General features: G+C 53.1%; 1 pseudogene; it reads right to left on the minus strand.

The window, feature by feature from the left end:
* Nucleotides 1–7724: 7724 nt before the first annotated feature.
* LOC111738034 lies at nt 7725–7842 on the minus strand (annotated as a pseudogene).
* Nucleotides 7843–9722: the final 1880 nt, after the last annotated feature.

The following is a 9722-nucleotide window of genomic DNA, read 5'->3' on the forward strand; positions in this document are numbered from 1 at the left end:
TCCACTTCGCCACCAACATCCCATTCTGCCCGGAGCCTTGCGTCCGTGACGCATAGTTTTGGGTTCCTGGACCCTTGCGTCAGGCTTAGGAAGGACACCTAAACCTTTAGGAAGGACTGCCTTGCCTACTTCAACCTAGAAGACTCGGCGCCCCTCGCTCCGTCCCCGGACTCGGCCAGTCTCGCTCTTGGTGTCTCGGCTCGTCTCTCTAGCCATCTTAGTTCTTTCCTGGCCTCTGTCCCACTCCGCTTCCCTGACTCCCATCCTCGCCCCCTCCACTGCAGTCCCGGTTGTGCTGAAGATGCCCTCGGTCTCCCTTCCCATTTCACGCGGCAGGGCTGGGGGAAGGGGTATCTGGGGCGCAGACATCCACGGCCCACAGACCCGCCCAGGCGGCGACAGTTCTGCCATTGGCCTCGCTCAGGCTGATTGGGTCCCCGCGCTGACCCGGGCCCTCGGCCACACGATACTCGTAGCTAGCATTCCCCAGGGAGACAGAGATGCGGGTTCGGGTCCTCCTGCGCTCCAGTTACCAGCTGCTGCACGATCTCCAGCGATGCACTTCACCTCTCAGAGCCTCAGTGGCCCCTTTTGCAAAATGGATCGAATGACTCCCATCTCGGGAGGATAAAGAGAATGTACGGGTGGGATCGTGTCTATTTCGTGACCTTCGTAGTTCTCTGCAAACTGCAGAACCCGCGTTATCACCGCTGTGGACCCTGTACCCTCGCCCGCGTGATGCTTTCCCGGGACCCGCCCCCGGCCGCTGTATTTCTGGCTCTGCCGCTGGAGGTCTTGCCACAAGCACCCCACCCCCACGCCCCACTGCAGCCATGTGCTAGGGGCTCCCGGCTGCTGGCGGAGCCGCAGCGCAGCGCAGTTTTTCGATCTTGGCCCAGGCCCAGCCCTCGGGGCTTTGTTCTAGAATCTAGATGTGCATTGGTCCACAATATCAGTAGTGTTGGCAACTCAACTAATCCCCCCGACTTTTTTCGAAAACCTGTGTTGGTGCGTCTGTATGTTTATCTTCCGGCGGTGCACGGTCTCTATCGTTCTCAAAGGGCCAGGAACCCTGAGATTTGGCTCCGGTTGTGGGGAGCCGGGAGTGTAGGGGATGATGGGGGTCGGGGGGCGGAGAGACAAACAAATAGCCATCCTGTCTGAGGACTCTAACCAGCTCTTAAAAAGAGTGGGAAAATGTGGCCGTTACATATCCTGGGAAAATATCCCGGACTTTAAGTGGAAAATGCAAAAGGCAGACACATGGGCTTCCGTTTGTGTAAAAACATAAAAGAGGTGTGTGTCTAGGTGTCAGTATTTTTGAGAACAAAACGTCTCCCATCGGAGACTCAAGACACAGTAAACAGGGGTGGCTTCCCTGTAGGAGAACTGGGGGTCAGAGAGCAAGAAACTCTTTTTTCTGAATGTCTTTCTGGACTGTTTGAAGTGTGTGTGTTTATTTACCGTCTGCTTGCATTAAATTTTCAATTTAAAAAAGAAAATGCAGGAATTGTTTTTTGTTTTTTTTTTTTAATCTGATTCGCGATGCTGAAGCCTGGAGAAATCGAATCAGAGAGGGTGAGCCAGCCTAAGCGGACAGAAGCTGCGTGCGGCGTGGGGGGAGAGGGTGGGAGTGGAGTCGGGGGAGTAGAGGGGTGCAGGAGAGCAGTGGTGCACCACGCAGGGTTCTTCGGCTCCTGGTGGGCGCGGGCCCAGAACGCGTGCTCAGAGCGAGGTGTACCAAGGAGAGAAGGAAGGGCGCGCGGCCGGTGCTTTTATGCAACATGGTCTCCTACCTTCTCCCACCAGGCGACAGACACCCGGACTGAGTTTTGTCCATGGGGCAGTTGAGGTTTGAGCGCCCACCCCAGAGTGTCTGTGACCCGATCAGTGGAGAAGGCTCCTGGCGGGGATAGGGGACTGAGCACTGGTTGAGGGCTCAGGGCGTGGGATCGAGTCCCACCTCGGTTTCCTCCTCTGTAGCAAAAACTGAGAACACTGGTCGCGCATCCTTATAAAGGAGGCAGGGAGAAAACGGCGCGTGGTCCCTGGAGAGGAGCTCTGTCGGCCAAAGCTCTGCCGGGGATCACGCCAGATCTAAGACCCTAGCTTTCCAATCCGCACCTGGTAGGGCCCCGCGCGGCGGACCCCGACAGTCCCGCATCCACTGCACCCTGACACGGAGCCTGCCAACCAGGCACCACTTGCGGGGAGCCCGGCTCCCAGCCCCAAGGCGGAGGTGATGGCTCCAGGGCTCCAGGCCTTGGAACCCTAAGGTTCTAAGCAGAGACTGGGTCTGCAGTTGGTGGAGGAGAGGACCGAGATTTGGTTTTGGTCACGGGCCATGTTTCATTTCCTGTGTCCAAAGCAGAGTTTAGCTGAAAATTTTAGCCTCCAAACCAGCAAACGCTTTTATTTCTGTTTTGAGATGCTTCAAAGAGTTAGGGCTTAATTGTCTCAAATTAGAATAGTCTGTATTTGTAATCACTTAACAGGTATTTTTGTTGGGCGCCTGCCTGACCTTCCTGAGCCTCGGTTTCTTCATCTGCAAATTGGGAGCTTGTCGAAGTCAGAGGACTGTTGGGGGAATCGAATAATGAAACGTTTTTGTAAGCCCATCGAGAACAGCAAAGTGCTTGCTCAGGAGACAGTTCTTATTAGTCTTGCTGTCGCCATCCAATTTCGAGGAGGTCAAGTGGTCTACCTTTCTTGACTGAGGACTCAAGCGCCCGCGCGGGCGTGGAGCAGTCTTTTCCCTGCTCGCCGGCTCGGATGGATATGGCGATGCCTTCGGTTCCTGCGGCTTCGCGTCCCTTCCCCGCTCGCTCCTAGCGCGCGCACCTCCCGGAGCTCACCTACTGTGCGCTGCGCCCGCTGTGCTCATCTCTCCGAGGATGCCTTGGAGCCCTGCGCCTTGCAGGCCCGGGTTCCGGTTCCTTTCAGCCTCCATGTCTTCGCGAGTGTCCCCTCTCGCTGTCTGCCTTGGAGTCCATCTGGTTTACCCCACGTCCCCTACGAGCCTCCCAGAGGTTTGTGTGATCAAACACCTTGTTTTCCACAGGAGACATCAGAGGCCCACCTAGGCCCCGAATTGAGGCCAGAGCCCGAACCAGAGCCCAGTTCTCCTGCCTGGAGGTTTATCCGCTAGGCTGGGTGTGAGTGTCCAGAGAGAATTTTTTTTTAGGGGCGGGGATGTGAAAAAGGAATGCTGAGGGACCCCTTGGAGTGGGGCCCCAGGAGCTCCTGGCCTCAGAAACCTCTATGTCCTCTGGGTGAGCTCCAGTTTCTAGATCAGTAGGTCTCTGAGCCTAGGGTGGGAGGGGACCTCAGGAACTACAGAGATTTTCTTGGGGATGAACTTGCGGTTTTGTTGTAAAACAACTGCTGGGATGCCTAGAAGCTGGGTCATCTGGGGCCCCTGGCTGCAAGCTGACAGCGTCTCCTGCTCCACTGGGAGAGATGCGCGGGGCACAGGGTTGAGACTAGGCAAGCGCAGGGGAGAGGAGGGGCTGTGGGGGGTGGAGGACCAGCGGTTAGGGTGCGGATGGGGGGACTGAAACAATCGGGAATTCCTGAGCTTTTTGATCTCTCCTGGAGTCTGCTCTTCACAAAGCTCCACCAGCACACGCTCCTGCCCCATGCTATGGGAAGCGGCTCCGCTTACCTTCCTGAAACGGATGGCAGCAGAGGGAAGGACTGGCCAAGGTGGTGGGTCGTTGCAGCTGGCACAGCAACTGGGAGCCCTGCCATGAATGCAGAGGGGTCCCAATGGTAGGAAGCAGGCTTCGGCTTGTGTCAAGGATGGGGAGCTGTTGTGAGCCCCCTGTACAGCTCCTAGCACCCTGGGGTAGGCTGGATTGGGGGGATGACCTGCCCAGGCCTTCAGCACTAGTCCTGGATAACAAAATCCAAGCTCCAGGAGTTCAAGGGCCACACTTGTTCACCGCTGTATCCTCATGCTCAGCTCTTGGAAAGTGATCCATAAATATGTGTTTGAGTCCCTACGTGAGCAGGAGTGCAGTCACAACCAGGTTTGCACAGGATTCCCTCTGCAGCACGGTAAGAGCAGAGGTGCCAGGCAGCAGAACGGGGGACCAGAACCTGTTCCGGGTGTCTATCACAGCCACGGGCTCTGTCACCACTTTTTTTTTTTTTTAGCAGGGGCCAAAGTTATTTCAAGGGAGGCAGAAACTGCTCACGATGACTTTCAGGGAGGCTTCCCTCTTCCCATTTTCCCGTCTCATGGACCTGGGCTGTGGACGAGTCACTTCCCCCTGTGGGCTTTAGTTTCCTCATTCGTAAAGCGAGAGAACTGGAAGGAATCTGAGAGCTGAGTCTGCTTTTCCAAAGCCGATCTGAAAACGCTGTTCCTTTCTTCTTTCATCCTTCATTTTTCCTGTACAAGATATGCTGAGGAAATGTGATGTAGCCACAGAAATGGAGACAGAAGCACTCGGCTGGACTTGGACCAGGAGAACCCCACTGTGCTAGATTCAAAGCCCCCACTGTGTGCTGCACTGAGTCAGCCTGCAGGAGTCTCAGGTTGCTTCTGGGTGTCACATGCTCCTACTGGTTAAATTAGCACATGGTGCCCCAGGAACCGAATCATCAAGTTCCGGATCATAAACCAGACTGGGCCTTTGAGGAGCTCACTTTCTCTGAGACAAGAGGATGAATGCTGGGTATTGCTCCAACTTTCACTTCAGAGAAAACAAAGCTAGCCCGAAACTCTGGGCGGGGTAGGGTGGTCTGAGATTACAGTCAACAGACTCAGCAAACCCATCTCAGCAAGGTTCCTCATTCTGTCTTATTTATGTGCCAAGCGGTCTGTGCACAGAAACCCCATAGGAGTGTCAGGAGGAGTAGGTGGGCCAGAGCTGGCTAGCGGGGAGCCCGCTCCCCCTCCCAGGGTGCTCAGACCCTGCCTTTACTTTGGACCTCCCCTGGGGTGCAGGCCTTGTGCTCCCTCCCCTCCTGTTTTGGAGCTAGGAAGCTGCCCCTCCCTACCCCCCAGGTCCCACTTCCTTGGGGCCCCCTCATGCACCCAAGCCTCAGCCTTAGACTGACCTGCCAGCTGATGGGGGTCTCTTTAAAAAATTGATTTCCACAAGTCCCTAAAGTGTTGCCTCGGCAGTAAATCTCCTGCCACCCGGGCTCTCTGCCCCATGAATGATTTAGCGCCTCAGAGGGCTGGGAACCGTCTTCCTGTGCACTCGGAGGCCTGCAGCTGTGACATCACTACCCCTGCTGGTGATGGATGGTCTCTTCTGCCCTAATGGAAGGCGAGAGCCGGCTGGGAGGGGGTCGGGCCATGGAAGTAAGTACCCATCTGGCTCCACAGACTTCTGGTTGGTGGTCTTACTGACAGACCAGCCAGCTAATTGCACTCCAAGGTACCTAGAGAAAGGGCCTGAGTCTATCTCTCTGTCCCCAGCCCAGAGGGACCCAGACTCATTTCAGTGTGGGGTCTGTCTTTCCAGTTCTTAAAGCACTCCAGAGAAAGAATTATGTATACCAAATGCCCTCTCCCCCTGCTCCGACTTTACCACACACTCTCACACTCATACACTCACCCACATGGATATGCACACCCATGTCCACTTTCTCAAGAACCTTCTCAGGAAGGTCATCATTATGTCCCACCTACATCTTTCCTGCTACCAATGAAAACCATTTCCCTCTGAATCCATTTGGAACCAACAGAGAATAGCTGGTTATTATCTGCCATAGGCTAACCCTCCAAGCACGCATGGTGAAGGATGACATGTTCTCGGTCCCTCCCTGTCCTCACAGCCCTCCCATCATCTTTCCTTTGAACTTTAGTGACTCAAGTCCTCTCAGTTCCACCAGCCTTTAGGGGGAAAAAACACAAAGTTTTTGTCAGTCAGCATCCATAGGTTACAGACATCCTCAGGCAGAGGGCAGAAGGTGGAGAGGTTGGCACCTGCCCAGACTTGCCATTCCTGACTCCAGCAGGCCCTGGCCTACCGTGGAGGAGGTGTCACTTGAGGTATTTCTCCCACTTCCAAATCTCTTCCCCATTGGCCTGTCCTGTAGAGAGCCATTGAGCTGAGGAATTTTGTGAGATTGGTACTGGGCAGGCAAGCTGTCAATTTACCAGCATCCCGTGTATGTTAGCAGAGAGAGGGCCTGAAAGGCGTGGGATGCAGGATGGATAAGTTTTTGGTTTTGTTTTATTTGGACAACTTTGTTAAAATAAACTTACATATAAAAATTTTTATCGATTTTAAGAGTTCAATTAGATGAGCTTTGACAAGTATATACACCCATGTAACCACCACCAAAATCAGGATGTAAGACATGTGCATCACCCCTAAAATCTCCCTCGTGCCCCGTCAAGGTCAGTCTTCTACCCCTCCCCCCACACCACCTTATCTCCAAGTCTCTAACCGCTGACAGCAACTAATAGGCTTTCTATTCCTGTAGTTCTACCTTTTCTAGCATTTCATGTAAATGCAATCATAGAGAATGTAACCTTTGGAATCTGGTTGCTTTCACTCCGCATAATGCCTTTGAGATTCATCCAAGTTATTGTGTGTATTAATAGCTCACTCCTTTTTAGTGCTGAGTCGTATTCCATTGTATGGACGTACCACAGTTTGCTTTTCCATTTCCCCAGTTGATTGACATTTGGTTTATTTCCAATTTTTACGACTGAAGTTACTACGATCATTCACGTACAAGTGTCTTTGTGGACATGTTTCCGCTGGAGGTTGTGTGGGTAAACATTTAACATCCAGCTCTCTGGGGTGGGAGGAAGCCTCAATTTGTAGCGTTTGCTGATGTCTGAGGTATAAATACTCCCACCATGGCAATTCGAAGCTATCGACGTGCTACCACTGACTTTTGTTTCCCTTGGCTAATGAAAGAAATGAGTTCCAGTTGCTCTATACCCTTGCCGACACTTGATATGCCAGACTTTTTCATTTTAGCCATGTAGGGTATGTAGCTACATCTCCTTGTGGTTTTAATTTGCACTTCCTTGATGACTGATGGTGCTGAGCATCTTTTCATGTGCTCATGTGCCAGGATGAGTAGGTTTGAGAGGGCTGGGAAGAAGGCCGTGGCTGTGCAGAGTTATGGGGGAAATATCCTGAAGTAAAGTGCCACAGTGAAGGGCTCAGGCCTCGGAGCCACCACAGGAACCTGGGGCACCCAGGCCAAGGAAGCAAGCAGCCTTGACTGTGGCCCAGCAGATCACACTTTACAAGATTCTTCCTTGAACACTTTCATCGTCCCCTCAGATCTCGGGGGTGAAAGAAGATCTGAGTCTTGAGGGGAGCGTGTATTTTCCAAGCTCACCCAGAAGGCACTTGGCGGGTGCAGGCTCAGACCCAGGTCCTCTCCCTCCCAGCTCCTGGAGTGCCACCGGCTGTTTACAAAGAGCCTTCACACACTTCTGGACTCTTGGGACAACCCATTCCACCCATGAGGAAACGGAGGCTCTGGGAGATTGAGTGGCTTTTCCAAGTCCCACGGCCAGTGAGTGGCAGAGCTGAGACTTGAACCCTAATTTCTTGGCTCTCTGGCTCCAGCATTTGTCCCTGCGATGGTCATCTGACCTCAGTTCTTGTCAAGATCCAAGGAGTCCTCTCTACCTTGCCTAATTCTACTGGGACCACAGTAGGGGTTCACTCCAGCCACCTACCCCAGTCTCAGCTAGTTCTAGCTCAGCCACATTTAAATAACTGGTTTTTTTTTAATGTCTACAGCATCTGGTCTTCCTAGGTGGTCTCCCATCTAAGTACTAACCAGGCCCGACCCTGCTTAGCTTCCGAGATCAGACAGATTGGGCACGTTCAGGGTGGCATGGCCGTAGTAAATAACTGTTTTCTTAACATAGCTCTGACCTTGCCCGGAAGACTCCTGGACACCTTGCTTTATTTCCGGTTGCCCTCAGTCTTAAGATTAGAAGACCAAGATAATTCCCCTGAAGACTCTCGCTTTTCCTGCGCTGTCCGTTTTCATCATGAAAATTCAGACAACAGAACGCCTTGCTATCACATAGGCTGTGTGTCTCTGTGTGTATTCTCCACCCGCAAACTCAGACCCCCCCCCACCTGTGATTGTCCTAGGGCTTCGGTGGTAGCAGCTCCTGTCTGGGACATAGTAGACGCTCATTAAATGTTTGCTGAAATAATGAATGGCATTTGTTAATGAACATGGTTTCTTTGTCTGGACTGTAATGAAAAAACCCAGGGGGAAGGAAATTACATTTATTGGGTGGGCGCCTGATGCTGCGCGAAGCTAGTTAGAATGCCCACTTTATGGATAAGAAAACTGAGGCTTGAGAGGGTTAATAATTTGGTCAGTCAACTAGGATGGGATGGAGCAGGGACTTGAACTGAGTCTGTCAGCACATGCCACCCCTCTGTCTGTTGTATGTGAGGAGAGTGGGTGCAGGTATCTCTGAATGGGCCCTGTGGCTGCTGGTGGGCAGGGAGGGAGCCCAAGATCTGGACAGGCCTTGGCCCCATCTGGCCAACTATGCCAGTGAAGGCAGGACAGGTGCCGGTCACAAAACTATGAATTTCAAACTTTCCTCCAGAGCTGTGTCTCCAAATCCAGCATCAGCCACCACCTCAAAGAACATCGCTCTGCTCCAATATATAAGGTCCAGGGAGACTTTCTATCCACTTTGAAATCGAACAGGCCAGCCCGACATTCGACTTATGCAGGCCTCGGGCGACACTTGGCAGCCATTTGCAGTTTGTGGCTTCAGCTGGCTGAGGCCACCAGAGGCCTGGATATCAGTGTGATGGTTCCCTGCCAGCCCCTGGGAGGGGGAGATGGTGGTCCTCGTGGGAATGGTAATGCTACTCCATTAATGCCCGACTCCTGAAAACCACTGGGACGCCTTTCATTTACGTACTTGTTTGTTTATTTGAGACCTGCTTCCAGAAAGAACATACAATGAAAAACCATCCACCAGAGAGCTATTCACAGAAAAAGAACAGCAAAACCCCACAGAAGGAGGGGACAAACACACATGGAACCGCCAGCTAATGCAGCAGCGTGCCTAGCGCGGGTCTGTGTGCTGACCCCAGGAACCCAGTGAGCCCTCACTGCTGGCATTGCCAGGGTCGGACTGAGGGTGGCCTGGTGGTGAGCGGAGGCTTCCCCTAGGGCAGTGCACACTTTCCCTCCACCTGAATATCCAGGGGACAAGAGGGGACCAGGTCTTGGCCAGAAGCCAGCTCTGAGCTTGTGTTACACGGGATTCTCTTACATCAAGAGATACAGGTTTCAGCAAAGGTGCCCAGTGCTAGCTGGCTTTGGGGTGGGCCGCCAAGGCCAGGTGGTTGGGCACCTGAGCGGCTCCAGGTTTTCTGCAACAACCCTGGCCCTCTGATCTGCAGCCCACTGCCTGGGTTATCATAACGCCTTCTGGCAGAGAGCAGCTCCCAGCCTGGGAGGAACGGGGCATAACCAGAGGCCCGCCTAGGCGCTCAGCCCCGCTGGGTCTTCCTGGGAGCCTCCAGCAAGAAAGCACAGCAACTACATTATCTCATGGGCACTGGGAGGTGCCTACCATCTTTTTCTTCCTTTCATAGCCCATTTGGTGGGAGCTTGAGGAGAGGGCTAGGGAGGCTGGTGAAAGGCCATCTGAGGCTGCTTGTCAACAAAACTATCCATGTACAGGATAGAATTACTTGTATCAAGTACATGAAACTTTTAATCCACTTGGTAATCAAACAGGG

This window comes from Pteropus vampyrus, unplaced genomic scaffold (genome assembly GCF_000151845.1).
Source record: "Pteropus vampyrus isolate Shadow unplaced genomic scaffold, Pvam_2.0 Scaffold33, whole genome shotgun sequence".
Taxonomy (NCBI): Eukaryota; Metazoa; Chordata; class Mammalia; order Chiroptera; family Pteropodidae; genus Pteropus; species Pteropus vampyrus.